Below are 20,242 nucleotides of genomic sequence, written 5' to 3'. Positions count from 1 at the left end.
TTTGTCCGAAAAAAAAATATATATATTTTTTTTTCACCTTACTTCCGTCGTCTTTTTATGTTTTCTTTTACGATAGCCGCTCGACCGTTTTGTAAATTCGAGCACGTCTCAGAAGTTGCTACTCGGTGTTATCTTTTTCGTCGGTTACTTTTTAAGTTTGCCGTTTGAATCACAAGTATTTCGTTGTAACGTTTAAAGGAATTCGTTTTAGAAAGAGACAAATATTATTTTCGATAGATATTTTCAAAGTCGAATTTCAGAAGATACATATTCAATTTATCATATTAATCAAGCTAGACGGTATTGAGTGGAACGAAGTATCGTTTCATTCTAGATATCGATATTGAAACGTCGATTCGTCGGAAAAGGATAGTAAAAGGGACAAGTCATTGAAGTGGAAGGCGCGACTAGGGCGATATGTTTATTCGTAAGATCAAAGGCATGTCGTTTAGTCGCTAATTAAAAATCGATACCTTTCAAGAGCGTCCCTTTTCTTCGTTCGAAAGTCGGCTTCCCTCATTACGCTTGAATTTTTAATTAGTTCACAAGTTTTCCTTGCTTTTCCCTTTTTCTTCTTCGTCATCTGCTCGTAAAAGTTAACTGGCCATTTGAGAAAACCTCGAACGATCGACTTTTGGCTTTTGCGATCGAAAAGATTCCACAGAATTGAAACGACCGGTCACAGGATGTAATTTGATTAAAATTGAATCCTGAATTATCCGACCGACCGATGGATGCAAGCGCTTGGATGTTCAATTAACAGAATTCCTCTCGAGTCCTGACACGTAACTTTCGAGATTCTAGCACGCAAATAACTCTCTCTCGTCGTCTCGATAATACAAAATTCTTCTTTAGAATGTTTTAGTCAATTGAACGATTTTCAAATTATGTATTACACTGACAAAGATAGAGAATAGAATTTCTCGACTATTTTTCGTTTCGTTACTTCAGCTTTAATTTCGAACGAAGAATTTACACGACCTATCCCAAAGTGCATTGAACGTCGAAAAGAATTTCAGGAATTTATATAGGCCAGCGATACTTTTATGTGGGATCTATTATAACATGTGTTTTTCATTGACTCGCAGAGTTGAATTTCAAGAATTTTCTTTCTAAAACGATATCGTTTGGTATTTTTAGTCGTTGCTCAAGAATAAACGCTGGAAGATATTATCTTCAAAGTACGCATTTAGCCGAACAATTTTTCTGCTATTTTTTTAAACGGTACAAACCATTCGCAGCGCATCGATGGTTTTAGTTCGTTCATTGTTAGAGACATTGATCGACGTGCACGATTCTGCGGTATGTAACACGAATTGAAACAACATTCAGCGGTACATTCAGCTAAATTGCTCTCGCATACTCTTGTCTATACTCTCCAATGCATCCTGCCACTAATCGCAAATTGGCACAAGCATTTGCGGAAAACAATGCGTCGGCGATGAAAAATATTTATATAATTTTATTAATTTTTCTTTCTTTATTTTTTTTATATTAAATTTTAACGATAGAATTATGCCGTAATTCGGAAGAAACGTAAATTTGCAAAAAAAAAAAAAGAAAATAAAAATCGGTTATAAATCAAATTACGAGTACGATCGATCGATTTTATCGTTCGTTCGTTTCAATTTTTATCCGCTATTCAGAATCATCGACGTTGTTAACGGGAGCAAGAAAGGGTGAAAACTATTTTAACGAAGTTATTTCATCGGGGCACGGTTCAAGCAACATGTCCTTGGTTTTGTAACACCGATCTTCAATCCATTTCTCTCTTTCTCTGTTTCTCTCCCTCTCTCTCTCTCTCCCTCTCTCTCTCTCTCTCTCTCTCTGCTTCTCTGATTCTCTCACCGGTTCTCTCTCTGATTTTCGTTCTCGTTTTTCCTCTTCACATTCCACGATAGACAATGGCCGCATTCACGCGGCTCTGTTACGGCTTAAGCTAACCGCCGATTTTCCTCGAGGGAGAAAAAGAAGATGCACGAGGTGAAAAAAGCGAACGAATATCCTGCAGTCCGTTAAATTGCTCGCGATCCTATATTCAACGTTTGTAAAATTGCGTGGAGTATTTTTTAACGAACGAACGGATGCATCTGCGATTTAAAAAAAAAAGAAAGAGAAGAGAGAGAGAATATAAACAAATATTGCTTTCGAAAGGATCGCACTTTGATCTTCTCGTTTCGAAACGATTTATTCTGTTGAATTTATACAATTCTCGTACATCACTTATGCTTGAACACTTTGAATATTTTTTTTTGTATTCCATCGTTTTTTGAAAACGTCGATCATGATTTCATTCATTGTTACATGGTGAAATATTACAGGAATGCTTTTATTTACGATTAAATAAATCGTTAAAAGTTTTTTGGTGTATCCTTTGTAAATAATTTGAAGTTTTGCTCAACTTTGAAATTATTTCGACGATTTTAATTAATATTTAAATTAACGATCGCGAAGTCAAGTGAGACGGGTAGAAATAAAAAAGAAAAGAAAAAAGAATTATTATAAAGAAAAACGATTTGATTAAATCTCGAAAGTTTCTTAATCCTCTCGGTACGTCGATGTCGGCGAACGCAAAACCGATTGTAAGCCATTGACATCGGCAAATAGGTCTGACGTTGCTTGATATACACATAGAGATTAAGCCGCGAGCGTGTATGCGTAGCGACAGTTTGATGAAGCGAAACAGATCATTTTGATCGATCGAGTGAACTGAGAGAAATTTGCACGGTTCGAACGATACATGGTAATAGTGCATCTAAACTATGCCTAAAATAGAGCAACATTGGCCCGTATGAATTTCTCCAAAATCTGCGATGTTGCAGCCGAAGATAATCTGTTATTTATTTTTCAAATAAAAACTATACTATCTAGATAGTAGATACATATATACGTATGTTCGAAGAATATTCGAATATATTATTCATCATGACGTTTCCCTTTTTCCTAATATATTTTATGTCAAGCAACGTGTATTATAATTGAAATATATTTTAAATGAAATTAATTTTACATATGGGATCATTCCTAAATGCGTGTCAATACTTCATGGGATAAATGTATACATTAATATAGATAAAAAACATTATATGAATATAATATTTCCTATATACTTTAGTTTTCGAATTTCGAGTTATGGATATCGAATATGTCTCGTGCGTCAAGACACGCTATTACATTGAGTTTGTAGATGTAACCCATGAAATATTGACATGCGTTTATGAATTACCCTATATATACAACTAATTAATATGCATAAATGTGCGTATATATGTATACATGTATATAATTAAATAGAAATTCAGTAACATCGTCGTAGAGTATCGATCGATTACACGGAAGATAAAAAACAAATATGAGAGAAACGCTGAATGTGAATAAAAAATTGTCTCTTTTCGATGATTCGGAAAAAGAGTAGACTGATAACGAACAATAGAGAGAGAAAGAGAAGCGAAGTAGAAACAAAAGTCAGAGTTCATCGAAAACGAGATAGAAAGATAGAACAGTTCGCTTTTCATGCGCGTTTTCCGGATGCGCAACTATTCGCGGGAAAACACGCATAGCCAGGCGAAATTTTGGGCCGGTTTCTCATGTACGTCTTTTTTTTTCACGTTCAGCACCCTCTCCTCCGGGTTGGGTGACGTGCATGCATCGAACGGATTATCCGGATATCGTAGCTTCTGCGCGAGCAGCTCTGATGGGATAAAAGGCACACGTTGTTATCGTAGCCCCCGTACGTTTCAGGACGCGCTCCATTTCGAACGGCCGCTTCGTTGTCTCCGATTATTTCGGAACAATCGACGTGCACGTGCACGTGCGCTTCGTCTGGCATCGCTTCGTCCTGCGAATCGAAAAAATCGACTCTTTTTATCGCGTTTTCGAATAAATCCATTCGATAGTTGCATTCGATGTTCTTTTTTCTCATGGTTTTATTTTGTTTGTATGTGTATGCTATGCACACACATACATATATATATATACATATATGTGTGTCTGTGTGTTTGTGTTTGTATATGTCATCTTCGAATAAATATTTTTTAATAAAAAGTTGATCTATTCTACTTGTTTGTTATATATATTTTGTCGTTTATATATATGTATTTATATATATAAACTTCTTGAATAATTTTTTTCAATCAAAGATTGATCTATTCTACACATTTTATATATATATATATATGGTATTTTCGAATAAATTTTTTCAGTCGAAGATTGATCTATTCTACTTGTCATATATACTACGTATGATACATGTGTGTGTGTGTGTGTGTGTGTATAGATATTCTCGAATAAGTTTTGTGAATCAAAGATTGATCTATTTTACTTTTTATATAAAAGAAATAACAATAATAGAAAAGTAACAATTTCGAATGAATAAATTTTCGATAGAATTTTCTTAAGGAAGGATAAAGAATAAATCGAGAAAGGATAACGTGATCGTTGTAATTGAAAAATAATCGAGCGAAGTTTATTCCCTTAAGAAGTAGAGACTTTTAAACATTCGTTTTTCTTTCACAGTAACATATCGTATCGTGACTCGCCCCATTTCGCTCGAACCGGTCCTCCGGGCCATAGTCTTCTTCCTCGTTCACCTCGTTGTCTCCGATTATTTCGGAACAATGGCGCAACCCCTGCCGAGGCTTCTCCAACCATCCAGAGGAGAACGACCCCCACTATCGTCTCACCCCTATCGACCCCCTTGCATCAACAGCCGCGGATGCGGTAGCGCACCACCCGCTAAACGACAATGCGGACATGATCGTCGATCGGTATTCCTGGAATCCCATTTAATGCGAAAAACGTTTACAACGTAGAATGGACTTGACTATGGTTTCGATTCATTTATGGTTTTTGTCATTATACATTTTTCTTACGTTCTATTATTTTACTGTTTTCTAATTTAACACTTTATTCGATTATTTTGATTATTTCGAAAGAAAAATACTGTTCCTGTTTTTTTTTCTTTTTTTCATTACTTTTTTCGAAATCTCCCACCTTGAACTTTATTAGATCGAAAAGAAGTTCAAGAAGAAGGACAAAGGATCGAAAAGAGTCAAAGGAGAGACTCAAATTGCAGAATATGAATCGAGCATGCAACGCGAGTTTTGCCGTTCGGATTCATGAAAGTCGCACGTCTCTCTTTCTCTCTCTCTCTCTTTCTCAAAGGGGACAATGAAAAATAAGAAAGAAAGAGAGGAAGAAGGAGAAAAGTCGAAGGGCTTAAGCCAAGCGTAAAAGAAGTCACATTCTTTGGTAGCAGTTTTATCGATTTCCATGTAAGAAAGTAAAAAGTTCTTGGAGGGAAAAGGATAGAATTTCTTTTTGTAAAGCTACGTGTGCTTATCAAGAAAACTTTCGTCTTCTATTTTTATCTAATAAAAAGTGATTCGTTCTTCGATTAATCGACGGATGGAAAGAGACCGAAAGTAAGTTTGAAACCGTGGTGATCCTTGAAAACACATAGGGATAAGAATATCCAAGATAATGTTCGCTACGCTTTGAGTTTCAAAGGGCTTCGAACTAGCAAAGGAAAATGCTTACGAAGCTATTTGCTTTCTGGAAAAATGTTCGAGTCCGTGAATTCGGAGAGGAGTGCAAGAGATTTCCTTTTCGCGTACCTTTTCCAGAAATACGATGGTTTGAAAAAAGAAGAAGATGAAGAAGAAGAAGAAGAAGAAGAAGAAGTAAAAGAACAGAAGCGACTGTATAACTCGAGACGTCGTTCTACTTTCTCTCTCTCTCTCTCTCTCTCTCTCTCTCTCTCTCTCTCTCTCTCTCTTTTTTATTCTTTTTCTTTTTTTTTCTTTCTTTTTTTCTTACGTATTAAATCCCTTCGGCTCGTTTTACACGAGACCACTGTAAAGCTGCTTTAAAACGTTCTCTTCTAACCGATAACTCGCGAGGGCCTTCGAGGTTCGTTAAGACTTCAAAGCCATTCTCAGTTCGGAACTCGCGAATTAATGAATTTGTTCCTCGTCCACCCTATCGTCGATTCCCGAATGGAATCGACCGGATATTCCCTCTCGTTGTTCTTTTTTTCGATTGTCCACTATGTGCCTTCTTCTTTAATGAATACTTCTCTCGCTAATAAAAGAGAAAGGATTTTCGATCGATTCTCTTTTTTTTTGTCTTCTTTTCTTCTGTCTTCTACGTTCAAATGGATTTTTAATTTTTTTCTTTTATTAAAGAAGATATAAGAATAAAAATGTAATTAATAAAAGTCATTCCCTTTCAAATCGTTCTTTATTTCTAAATTTAATCGTTATATAAACGTTAATACAATTAATTCGTATTTCCCGGGATGACATGAGAAACAAGAGGAGCTTTTTAATACATCCGAAGGAATTATTTCGCTAGAGTGCCTCATGAGAAGCAACCGCGGCTTAATTAATCCCTGGAGGATATCAGTGTGTACAGACGCGTAGTCGCGTGCCACTTGGAATCGTCATTTTGCGAGATAGCTTTTCCACCGTCGAATCTCTACCTTCGTTCTCTTCCACCTTTTGATTACACGTAGGGAAAACTGCTAGGATGTTTGAACTGTCTCGAGATGTTTTCTAAAACTTGTACTTATTTTGTCGTCAGATTTTCTTTTACATAAATGCTACAATTAAATTCTCGACGTTCCACGAAATAAAGTAATAAAGTTCCTTTCGGAAACGATTTCGTTTATTTTTCCAAGAAATAAATAGGAAATAATCAACGGGACTTTTTCTGTTAATTGAAAGCAATATACAACGCACGTTCTTTCAAAACTAATACCACTTTTCTCGACGTCTGCTAAAAACGATCTGTAATTAATTTCGAAGGATTCGAAAATTACATCGGTTGTCGGTTACGTCGAGATGTGTAATAAATCGATTTCGATAGATCGATCAATTGATAAATCGACCGATCGATCGACCGATTCTAGCTAGTTAATGAAGAAAAACAAACGCGTACGTTTTAAAGAGAAAAGGAGAGATTCGTTAAAAATACGTCTTCGAAAGCGTCGGCGACCGTGACGACGCGAATTCGATTAAACGTCTCAACGACGGCAATGACAACGACGACGTCGACAAGGGGGAATAGAAATTAGACGTCGTGAGTGCTAAGAAGCGACTCGTTCGATCGAAGAGGGAAAATGTCCGGCTATCACTCGATGGAATGTTCTGAAATAAATTCTTGCATTCCGATAACGTCCGGAGTGGAATCCTTCCTCCTCCCCTTTCTCTCTCTCTCTCTTTCTCATGCCAAAGTCGCATTCGATCGAAGGGAGAAGATTTGCTCGATTCGAGCTCGGTGTTCTCTCGCGAGAGGAAACGGCCGATGCCGAAGGGTAGTCGCAATAAGGGATGACATTCTCTTACGTCTGGAACAAAGGCCGAGCACACCGTGCTTTCGAAATGTCAGGAAGTTCCATTATACTCTCCAGACAGTCCAGAAGCTCTCCGTACTGGGACTCTGAGAATAGAAGGAGGGTATTTCACGATCGTTCATACAGAACAGAGAATACGTAGTACATAGCCATGCCTATACAAGGGATTCGAATTGTAGAAGGCGTTTATGTTAGTCTCGTTCCTACCCTTTGTTACCATCCCTTGTCACCTTAGTCCTTTCTAACTTTGTTCTTCTTGAATGTTCTTGATCGATCATTCGTTTTAATTGTCTTCGATCGTCTGACGAAAACAAATGACTAGATTTTAAAGAGCACTTCCCTCCCTGTCGAACACGAAGATCTCATTCTCGGGTCTAAAAGGTTCGTTTATGCTGGATCATAGCCATCGATGCTCGGTAAGTCCTATAGATCATCTCTCAACGAACCTTTTAAGTGTCGTCTTGTCGCCTAAAAGCTCCACTCCGATGCTCGGTTTTCACCGACGTCCATTCCTTTGACCTCTAAAGTGATTTCTAACGAGTCACCCCTATCGCAAAGCAATTTGACGGAGATACAGAGACTCTTATTTCTCTTCTCGTTCCAAAGAAGATTTAGAAATGAAAACGTTCGATTTTATTACAAGATAGCAGATGTTATTTCGAAATGTATACTTTGCATTTACATCGTCGATATTCCGAGAGAACGAGAGAACGTCGACGTTGAGATAAAAGCATGACTGCCAGGGAAGAAAAGGGGGAAAAAGGAAAATAGAATCGCATGTCGGTAATTTATTCCGTGTAACGTGCCTCTCGCGTTGCGACTCCTGTGAAATCCAATATTTTCTCTTGAAAAGTATATCCTTTTTCCCGGCGACTTCTCTACTCCATCTACCCGAGTTTCAATTATTTCCACCCCTGCAATACTTCAGGTGTCGGTTGTGTATTAAGAAAATACCAGAGTGTGCGGACCATGAATCGAAAACGATCCTCCTTTTCCTCGACTACCTTGGATTCTACGTGCGGGCGCGGAGCTCGCATAGAAAGATCCTCGAAAAGTAGAAAACAAATGGAAGAACGGAAGGGAGATGAATGAATTTCTATTTCTTTCTTTCCTTTCCCACGTTTCCACTTTTATTTCGAGCGTAAATCACAAACGAGATGCTACAATTTATTAAAAGGTTCATGACTTTTAAATCATCAACAGAAAATAATAGTTTATAGTACGCCCAAGATACCTTCGTTCTTGTTGTTGCTGTATTATACATCCACGCATTTACATATATTGAAAGCCATTATAGCGAGAGAGAGAGAGAGAGAGAGAGAGAGAGAGAGAGAGAGAGAGAACGATCTCTCTCCATTTACTTTATAATTACACTATCTCAGTATCTCAATCATAACTATGCTATGTTCTGTGAGTTATGATATGAATTAAGCAGTTTTACATAAAAAAAGACGATTATTTTTTATTTGTTTATAAAAATTATTAAATGTACTGATATATCTAAATAATATTATAGACATTTAGTATTAACTTTTCCAAAAAACTTTATTGTAACAATTATTTATAACAAATTGTTCATAACAAATTGTTAAATGTACCGATATATCTAAATAATATTATAGACATTTAGTATTAACTTTTCCAAAAAACTTTATTGTAACAATTATTTATAACAAATAGTTTAGAACAAATTGTTTATAACAAATTGTTGATTGTATAGATATATCTAGATAACACTACAGACATATAGTATTAACTTTTGAAAAAAAAATTGATTTTAACAATTATTTGTGATAAATTGTTTATAATAAATTTTTTATAATAAATTGTTAAATGTATAAGCATATCTGTATTACCACTGATATCTGCTGTTAATTTTTAGAAAAAATTATGCGGTTATGAAATCTGTGTATAACAAATTCTTTATAACAAATTATCAAATTGAAAACAAACATATGAATTACGGAGTGTTAATTTATAAGAAATCGATTATTACGACTAATTTTTTAACAAATTGTTAATAACAAATTATTAATTAATTATTATTAACATGTTAGAAAAATAGAAAAAAATTATCTCTTTAAAATAATTTTTCTTTGAAGTTTTTACGATCATTAGTTTAGAAAATATTTGCACATAAATAATTGGCATTTGCAATGAACCATTGACCTATATAATTTCTTTCATAAAACGACATTGACACAGTGACGTATATAAATTCTTAGAAATCAGTTATTTTTACTACTTACTACGGTTTGCGTACGCACGTTACTATCAATAGCACGTGTTTATTAAGAATTATGAATGGGGAATTACAAAGGCATTTATCTTCGGAACAGAAAATCGTAGAGAGATGAAATAAAGAATGTTTTAAAGGGGAGAGAGTTCTCTTTTTATTTATGCACTGAGATAACATCGTTATAATAAAACTTATCATCGATATAAAAGTATGGTTTATTTGAAATGTTAATATGAATGACAATGATAATAAATATTTCTCCAAGTATATGAAAAGAGAGACTTACTATATATTAATACATATGTGTGTGTGTGTACATATACAGACATACAATACATATATTCGTTCCGTATATACGTAATACGAGTTTCATTTTATGAATAAACTGAATTTATCTTCCCTAAGGAAATTAGAAAAGGTATCGTGACATCAATGCAAAAGTAGGAAAAGGTAGAAAAGGAGACAAGAAATATCCAACGAAAGAAAAGTTCGTCTTAATGTGCTGCCAGTGAAGTTAATATAAACTCGACTGGTCTAAAGCGAAGGGATGAAAATTTCGTGCATAGTGTATATGTATAAAAGCATACCTCTTCGTATCTCGAAGGACAACAATATTACATCGACTAGAGAAGGTGATGAAATATCGTCTCATCGTCAAGCACAAAGCATCTGAAGAATCCCAAGTGGAACTTATTTCGGGGCAAGTTTTCAGGATATATAATAAAAGCACGACGAATTGCTTAATAATGCGTTATCCATATACACATAGTTTTATATTAACTTGTTCAAATGGATGGTCCAATGAATTATTTGATTTTTCCGTTGACATGGAATAAAGAAAATGTTTAGTCAAGTTTTTCTCTTATATTTTTTTCAAGAAGCTTTCGAAGAAAAACTTTCTTCTTATCTCAGAAGTAGGAAAAAAAAGCTCTCGACGAAACACAGATAAAAACTCGAGTGTCGGTGACACGATGGACCTTGAGCGTTCAAGCAAAACGATTCAAACTAGAAAATTAATGAACGTACGGTGCAAAAGAAAACAGTCTCCGGCGTATGCTATTCGTCTTGAAAGTGGATTCAGGTTAACGAAGCATATTGAGAGTACAGTTTATCTTGCTCATTACCGACATAATTAGCTTAGTAGTACGCTCAAATGCACTTCGGTGTTTGTTCAAGCGTGAAATGTTCTGAAATTTGTATTCTCGCTCCAGCGGTCGAATGGATACGCTTAAAATCCATCGAAAAGCCGAGAGACCCTGTGGCTGACCTACGTTGGTCGTTGAATATTTGATAGCGTCCTGCGATACAGGAAGTGTGTTCCGTATTGGTGTACGCGAGTAAATTCGTGTCGGTGCTATCAATACCCACGATACACGTGACGAACATAACAGATCGCGTTGCACTTCAAAATCGACGTTGCATCCAATCGACTATCTGTCAAGAATTTTCTTACACTGATATTTGATATAAAAATATGATACTGCTAGTTATTATTATTGAATTATAACAATTGTATTTAAATTCGATAATTTCATTGTACGATGATTTCTTGAACCGAGTTTTCATTACAATCAATTGGATTTTATTTTAGGAAAGTTTGATCAAATGAAAAGCAACGGATATCAATGACGTTTATTCTACAATATTCTCTAGGGTAACTGATATTAACGGTGCAAGAGAGATTCGATGCTTCGACAATAATTCTCAATCACGTTCCACCCTTCCAACGATATACACCCTCGGTTAGGCGCTTACTCGTTCCCAAACGACCATTCATCCTCTAGCGACGTACTCGAGAAGGGTAGCGGTTTATTTGTCTGATAAAAGGAATGCTGAATACCTTTTTTCGAATTCGAACGAAACGAATGCCTTTTCGTGTCGAGCGTGTTGAAAACTTGAGTTTCCTTGTTAATAGATTACGTATTTTCATATTTTTTGAATATTCGCCAATGTTTAAATTATAATCATGTAATCGTATACGAATATATTTTATACGGTATATATGTATGGAAACGAATACTTTCATTTAATATAATATTAGATATTCGTGGAGATCGAAGAAACTCCTTGCATATAGAATGGGACTGCTTGAATATAGAGCAGCTGTCCAGTTAAGCAAAAGACACCAGCCTACGTTATCCGACGGTCTAACTTTTTTACGAATCCTACAATTTGATGTCAAAAGTGGGATAGAAGCAAGTGTCGCTTCACGGTTGAATATTCAGCAGCAACACAAAGAAAATTGATTAAAAAAAAAAAAAAAAACCGTGGTGACTAACCAACGATTAAAGCGACACGAATGATGGCTTGGGGAATTATTAGAAAAAAAGTGCTCTTAAGTGTTTCAAGACACTCAAAAAATCAGAGACGATGACAGCGACGCGAACGGTGTCTAGGGAAATTGGTAAAAAGAGAAGATGCTTAAGCGTCTGGTATTTTTGAAATTTTAATGTGTTTAGTGAAAGAAGAATATTCGAGAGCGAATGTTGCTGCATAATGGCCGAATGTGAAGGTGAATAAGCACCTCCATTTAATATAAGTAGACATTCGTGGAGAGGTCGATTCAAGGAATCCTGGATAGACGTTCGAAAAGAAGAAGACCTGGATTCGAGTCCCCCGATCCAGTTTACTCGACTATCCATCTTTTTTACGAATTCTACAATTTAGTGTCAAAAATGGAATAGAAGCTACTGTCGTTACACGCTTGAATATTTTGCAGCAACACAAAAGAAAATTGATTAAAAAAAGAGAACTCATGGTGACGAACGGACGACAAGAGCGACGTAGTAGTAGCCTGGGGAATTGTTAGAGAAGAAGCTTTCCTAAGTGTCCCAAGATACTCGAAAAATCAGAAATGACGACAGCAACGTGAACGGTGGCTAGGGTAGTTGGAAGGGAGAGAGAGAAAATGCCTTAAGCGCCTAACACTTTTGAAATTTCAACATGTTTAATGAGAGAAGAATATTCGAGGACGAAAGTTGCTGCATAATGGTCGAGTATGTGGTCAAACAAGTATTTTCATTTAATATAAGTAGACATTCGTGAAGAAGTTGATTGAAGGGCTCCTGGATAACTTAATTGTTAGAGTAGCCACCTAGAAAGCAGAAGATCCAGGTTTGGGCTCCCCGATTCAAATTTATCAATGGTCCAACTTTTTTTACGAATTCTATATACATGTCGAAATTATCTAAAATTTTGTAACTTTTGTAATTAACGAGTACACAAATCTTATATGAGAGTACGGGTTAATGAAACGACGATAACGAACGAAAGATGTCATGGGATGTATGAACAATTATCATAAAAATAACGTCGATCACCTCTGTAGCTCTGAGAAGTATTATTTTGTAGGAGTTCAAGAGAAAATAGTTTTGCGTTTGGACGATTTTCAAGTGCCTCTTGTAACTTCTCCCTCCGATATTCTACGACTTCTTCGAGTTAACAAAAAAAATAAATAAATTGCAAAGTTTTCTCCTTGCCTCGGTCGAAGGGTTCGTTACAACGTAGAAACTTAAGGGATTTTCTTCCGAGCGTGCAGTTAAAAAATCGCTGGAGACGTTACTGGCCTAGTTCGCAGCTAGAAAATTATGAAGAAAATGTATGAAATGCGTCGAGAAAAAGAGAAAGAGATAGATAGATAGAGAGAGAGAGAGAGAGAGAGAGAGAGAGAGAGAGAGAGAGAGAGAAAGAGAGACATATAGTACGGATAAAGAAAGTACACGATACATTATGGATGAGTAGAGTTTATTTCGAACGAACTGAATCCTTCAAAGGAGAGAAACTTCGTGTTCTAGACGAATTTACAAAAATATCCGTTGATGGACCTTTCTCGTTGATATTAAAATGAATCCTTGTACAATTAGAAAGTTCACGGTAAAATTATAAAGTACTAGGTAGGTTGAGAAGAGTTACTTATGTTTCTCGTCGTTTGCCTTCCAAGCTACCAACGACGTACAATTTACAAAGGATTTCGCTGAGAGTTTTTACAAAGTATTATACGCTTTAGTTTTTACGGTGGATGGCACTCTTGAAGAAGACAAACGAATATAAAATTTTACTTTGTTGGTACAACGAAAGAAAAGTGTGTCTTCTTTACGTTATGACGTTACCAGTTTGTGTTTTTCGCAAGCTCCTACCGACTTTTATGCTAGAAAATTTCGATTACGTACAATGAAGAATAGCTTCGAAAGCTTCTCATATGTAACAAGTATTTTTCGTGCCGAACATAAACGATTTCATCAAAATTGATATTGTTGTCGTTTCTAGTTCAGAAAATTGTAATTCGATCCTTTTATCAATATTTAAATCGCTTATCGGTACAGTACCGAAAGCTTTAAAATAATCCCGATCGCTGTACCATCGATTTTATTTTTTATATAATCTGATAAATTACACTTATTTTACTTTTGAACGTGATCAATCGAAAAAAAAAGATCAACGAAACAGCATGTAATTCATCGATTTATATATTTTTCGTTATCGGTACGATACATCATGAGGATCGATAAACGAATGGATTATTGAAGCATTGCGACACTCTCTTTCTCTATTTATCTATTATATATCTATTTCTCTCTAGGTAAATGCTATTAGTAATTTCGAGAAATGCATGCGAATATCAAGGGTGTGAAACTCATACCGGAATCAAGGACGTCCGAGGGAAGCGCCAGTTGACTTGATATCAGATGGAAAGTTACCGGATCCGGGCTTTCGCTCGAGTCCGCGTAACTACCGCAAGTACACCGGCCAAGTATTCTCTGTCTCTCTCTCTCTAGTTCCTTCTCGCCTAAATTTACGTCCGATATCAAGTTCGATAACGAGAGCACCGTTCTCTTCTTCTTCTTCGTCTTCTTCTTCTCCACTTTATCCTTTAATTGCTTCTTTCGCTAATTAAGGATGCAAGAAATTACTAAGCTTAATCATTTTCTAATTAATATACGACTAGGGAAATGTTTAATTTAAATCTTTTTGGAAATGAAATATAAGTGAGACAAGGAGAGAAGAGAATGGATACAATGGATGCATTCGAGAGGTCGAATGCAAATCAAATCGAAGGAAGGTATTGAGGAGGAGGAAGCATTGCATATGATCGATTCAACGATACATGTTCGGCCGCACCTGGGACATTCGGAGAGAACATTTCTCCGCAGTCTCTGTTCCTTCGATAGACGACCGCGTACTGTTTGCGGAACACGAATAGACCTCCTGTACCTATGTACCTTTCTGTCCCTATTCCTATACAGTTCATGTATTTCGAGAAGATCTCTAATGAACGTCGAACTATCGTCTAATATTCTCCATGGTTCCTTATCGTTAGTGATTGAAGCGACGATTCAACCACATCTCTCTCTCTCCCTCTCTCTTTAAACATTGGAAATCTCTCGAAACGAAAAGATGAAACATTTCTAGGATATCAAAGAAACTGGCATTTCGCCCAACATACATTCAATCAATTCAAACACGAACCTTGCAATTGCTAGAACTCAGGAGGATGTTTACTTACTTAAGTATAATTTTTTTCTCCAACTGATGCGAATCTCTGCGAAAATAAGAAAAAGGAAAAAGAAAGAAGAAAGAGGAAAAAAGAAAAGAGGGGAAGGGCTAGATCCATTTTCGTGCAGGATAAAGCGGAACGTGGCGTCAGACTTTTTTACCACGTTATAGACTTTTCAGAAAAGGGGAGAAACGCTCGCGTTTCTGTAGTTACCTACTCGAAAACGTTTCGACGATTCTCGCGGAAAGAAACGCTTCGGGCGTACTCTCGATTCGTGAAGAACATTTTTGTTTCTCTTATTTGCGAACGGGAAAGCGGATTTCCCTGTACTTTAAACGGTGACTTTTACTCCAAAGAATTTTCAAACTTTCGCTTTATGTTACCGTAAAGCGAAAGGGATGAAATTGTAAATTGAAAAGATTCACTTCGTGTTAGAATCTAAGAGATCATCTAGGTGAATAAACAGTCATGGGATAGAAACGAGCTATCACGACGAATTCCGAAAATTTTCACGAGGAAAATCTCGTCTTCCCAAGAGAAACGAGGAAAGCTTGATATAGTCTGACATGACGAAGACGCTTTCCTATCCAGTTTCATCGCCAAAACTGTCGAGATTCTTGATTGAAAGGATCGCAAGCACAAGAAAGATCGTAAGAAAAGATCTAGAAGCGAAACGAGTCTTCCCAAATATCTTCGATTTTCGATACGTGCGATATTCATCTTCCCTTCCTTCCTTCCGTTTTATCTTTTTTTTTTTTATTATCTCGTCTCGATGACGGTCGTTCTCGGTTCTCTCGGCGTTCGTATTAGAATCTCATGTCTCGCGTGAAGCTTGATAGCGCGAAATATTCGTGCAAAAATATTCATAGGGAAGAATTTTTTTTTTATTTTTGAAGAAAGGAAAAAGAAAGGAACAGGAAGAAAAAGAAAAGACAACGATCTCTCATCTCGTAGAGATTAAAATCGTCTCTCGTGCTTAGTCTTTGGCAGTAATCTCTATCCATCAAAATCAATCTATCCTTCGAGCACACTTAACGACGAGTATTTTAGCTCGATAAGGGTTGTCATTCGATCCTCCGACAACTCGAAGGAAGGAACCCTCTTTTGGTAACTGATTCTAAGAGTAACGCTGTCGTTCATCCCATTTATTTTCAAGGAAAGCATCGTCATTAACGTTACCTCATAAGCTACGAGTGCATCGAGATCATTTCCAAGAGGATTTCAAGTTGATGCTTCACTATGCTCCTCGAGGAAGATCCTCGATAATCCTTTCTGATGAATCTTCTATCGAAGAGAGTAACCTCTCGTTGGATCCAACTTGCCAAAGACGTTCATGGCAGGCGCAACCTAGAAATTATCTTCCCGGGAGGAGATCCTTTTCTTTTTAGACGAGAAGAACGTTTAGCTCGACTCCGCTGGTCGATCGAGCGAAAGAGATTTGTTAGACTTACTTGTGATCCGAGTAACGAACGAAGACACGAGTTTAGCAAGAGTATCGTCGTTTGACGAGAGTAGGGTCGTCGTAGGAGTCGAACGTCCTCCTCGTTTTTCTTCCGTCGTTTCTGACAAATGAAACTTGGAAAAAAAGTGATAGTACGTTCGAGGAAAGTTCGATGCATTGTAACCGTAAAGGAAGAAGCGTTTGAAAGAAACGTTTTGACGATAAATTTACATTAGATGAGCCATGGAAAAGACACGAAAAAGTTCTCCTAGTTTCAATCTTTTTATCCTTCGTCGTTCGTCTTGTTTCTTTAACATTATTCGAGTAAATATCGTTCGAAACTTTATCTCGTGCAAATGAAAAGAAAATAGACTTCTTCTAACGAGAACCAATTCGATCCACTCGACGAAATTCCTACTTTCTCGGCTGGTTGATGCCAGAATTGCAGATTGACGTTGGCAAAAGGATATGGAGCGAATGATCCAACTTGGTTTTTTCAAAAAAGAAGAAACGACTAGGTTCTCGTCCAAGTCGGCAGACGTGCTATCAGACATCGATGTCTCCGACATCAAGTAGACAACGCTTCTCGTTTCGAAAGGACTCAAGTTTTACTGGAAGATGCTGGCAAAAAGCCTTCTATACATACATACATACATACATACATATATATACATGTATCTATATATATACACACATACATACACACACACGCGTGTGTATACGCGTAAGTATTTATTCACAGACGTTTCGCATTTGATCGTAAAGCCAAAGTATAAATGAAGAGTTTAAAGATATCTTCTGAAAAAGTTGTTTGAAGAATACATTGATCATAGAATAATTGAACGTTAGTTAGATAGGTGCAAGTTTAAGACATCGTTCAAAAGCAGACGGTCTCTACGGGTAGGTTTCAATGGAGCAGAGTCTCTCTGGCAAGGGAAGTAAATGCTGAGCCCGGCATCGCTCGGCATTGCGAACTCTCTGCAGGATCGAACGAGCACTCCGCTATTGTTGCCGGTTAATTAAGGGAATTGCTGAAAGATTAAGGAGCTGCCTCTTCTTATAATCCGTACTCCAAACTTCCTCCTTCTCTACTCTAAGACCAACTCCCTTTATCCTATCTATTTACTCTATGTTTCTCTTTCTCTCTCTTTCTATATTTTTCTTTCATTCCATTACTCTCGATCGAAGGGCTCATTGTGTCATTCTGTGATTATCGAGAATCTTGCGTATCTCTTTCTAATCGTTTATATACTAAAATCTTCTTTACAGAAAAGAAGCAACAATTTTTCAAGATGTAACAGAGCTAAATAAATTCGAGATAAAATTATATCATATATAATTCAAGATAAATATTAAATCAGTAACGAAACATGATTCGATGGTCGCAATATGTAATTGCGGCGAACCATAAAGAGAGTGACGAAGGACGAACTGACCGTTAACCGCAAGAATCCTCTGTACACCGGACTGGTCACTCGTCGGAGCTAGAGTTAGGGTCCTTTAGCTAATTGCTTTCGCATGAGCGAGCGATTTAGTTTCACGATCGAACCCTTTCAGCCATTATCTTCGTCAACGGTCGTTCGTCGAAACCACAATAATGGGGGCATTGATCAACCGAACTATTACGGACATCTAGAAAGGACGTTGCTCTTTTGCTCAATCGAATAAATTTAAGAAATGGACGACGAAATTTTCTAAAGGATTGTTTCCGTTGGATTTTTCCTTTTAAATTCACGACTCTAATTCGTTCTTTAATTCTTGTCTTGTTTATAGCAATTTCTTTTCTCATTTGTTGGGCAGGAAGAAATTCGAAAAAGCACATATAGTTTTTACATGCAAATTAAGTCAGCGATAAACTAAAATCAAATGTATCTTTTCGTTCTAAGAATATGAAATTTTTATAGTCTCAATGAATGGAGAAAAATCGAGTAGAGATCTCGCGTAGAAATAATGAATACCGTGACAACAAAATTGTCTAACGTCGATTGAAATTAATTAAGACGTTTTTATGAACGAAAATCCTTAACTCCGTATCAGGATAACTCACAGTATAATCATTAGCAAGTAAAGGATTGGTAACTAGGCTGAAGCTATACCAAGCTAGTGGAAGTTCTAGGCCCAAGTTTTAGTCGATCGATAAGCGATAACCGTGGAAGGCGATGCGCGTAGCACTCGGATACGTTGTCGAATTATCTCAATTAACGTCGTTAGCCGACCGATGCGAACCGACGAATCCGACAACAGCCAGCTGCACGAAATTGCACTCTGCTGTAACGAGGCGCAAACACGAAAGCGTCGTCGCGCGACAACGACGAATTAATGCACGCTCAAGACCGCGGCGTACTTAATCGAGCGTACACACTATTCTCCTTTAGCTAGCACAAGGGCCTTCACGTCGCGCTAATAAATATTACTACTTTCAACAAGATCGTAGAACATTAATGAAGCGAAACTCTACAGACGTTTGCCGTCTAATCGCTCTTTCATCGTTATATTACGAGTAAATGTAACTTTAGATCGTTTATACTAAAGCCGATAATTCATCGCTCGTTCCAATAATTATCTAATATTACGAGAAAGAAAATCGATACTTGTCAATTCCAAATTTCTCTATTTTAACTTTATTTTTAACGTAAATAGTATATCGACACGTAAATCATAATAACTGTAATCAAAACGACATCAAGTTTAATTTTATTTTACAATCGTTTATACGCGCAAAAAGATTAACGAAATAATCAAATGAATACGAAAATTAAGTAGTAAAATTGTCAAAGATAATAATACCTCATTTTTATTAACCTTTTTAATAGAACGTAAACAGATATAACATAGATGGATAATTAAAAAAAAAAAAAAATCGCAGAAAAAGTTGTCGTAAAAATGTTAATAATCGAGATAACTAGGCAGAAAGTCTTTCGTTTTCGTCGTTGTATCGTTTTATCGGTAGGATGATCATCGACACGGTGCAAAGTTTTACAAGCGAGGCTAGCATAATTTTCTCGATATAACGAAAGCTCTTGAGAAATATAAGATTTGGAGTTCTTGCTTCTACGAGCGACGAAGAATCATCGGCTCGTCCGAAGTTTCGTTGGCTCTCAAAGTTTATCGAGTTTTATCCAGCAGAGCGCTCTCCGATTCGAATGTCACGTGGAACCGGATGCAACAGCTTGCCGCGCACAGTTGGACCGGCTGCGCTTCCGATTTAATACGATTCCTGGACCGTGAATAAATATTTCATCACAGCCAAGTTATTTCACACTTCGTTCGTCTTCTTTATCCCGATATCTCTCTTTCTCTCTTTCTCTCCCTCTTTCTCTCTCTCTCTTTCACGTTTCTTCTGGTTTTCTCCCTTCGTTTTTCTCTTTCTCTGTTTCTCTGTCATTTCATTTACATTTTCGATCTTTCCGAAGGAAGGGGAAACTAAAGAATAAAATTCGATAGTCACTCATAATTTTGTTAACATTTCCATACAAAATGTCGAGCTATATTCGAGAAAGAATTTTTTTGTCAAATGAATTATCCAACGAGAATAAGTCAGGACATACATTTTGTATCAGATATACGGTATCTGTAGATACATATATATCCCTATACACACGCACACACACACACAGAGATATCGTACGTTCTCGAAGACAAACAGAGAACGCGTCTCAAGGGAATCTCGATATACGAAATTCAATGACCTATATATACTCCGACATCCATTTT

The 20,242-nt window shown here is 36.6% G+C and overlaps 1 protein-coding gene across 1 annotated transcript in view; it reads left to right on the top strand.

Moving 5' to 3' along the window:
- LOC127067198 (polypeptide N-acetylgalactosaminyltransferase 2) overlaps window positions 1–20,242 on the top strand; it is a 99,110-nt gene that overhangs the window by 51,077 nt on the left and 27,791 nt on the right. The window lies entirely within an intron of this gene.

The sequence above is a fragment of the Vespula vulgaris genome, chromosome 10, assembly GCF_905475345.1.
Source record: "Vespula vulgaris chromosome 10, iyVesVulg1.1, whole genome shotgun sequence".
In the NCBI taxonomy this organism is placed as follows: Eukaryota; Metazoa; Arthropoda; class Insecta; order Hymenoptera; family Vespidae; genus Vespula; species Vespula vulgaris.
The sequence above is the reverse complement of the archived record's forward strand: the minus strand, read 5'-3'. Positions and strand labels throughout refer to the sequence as shown.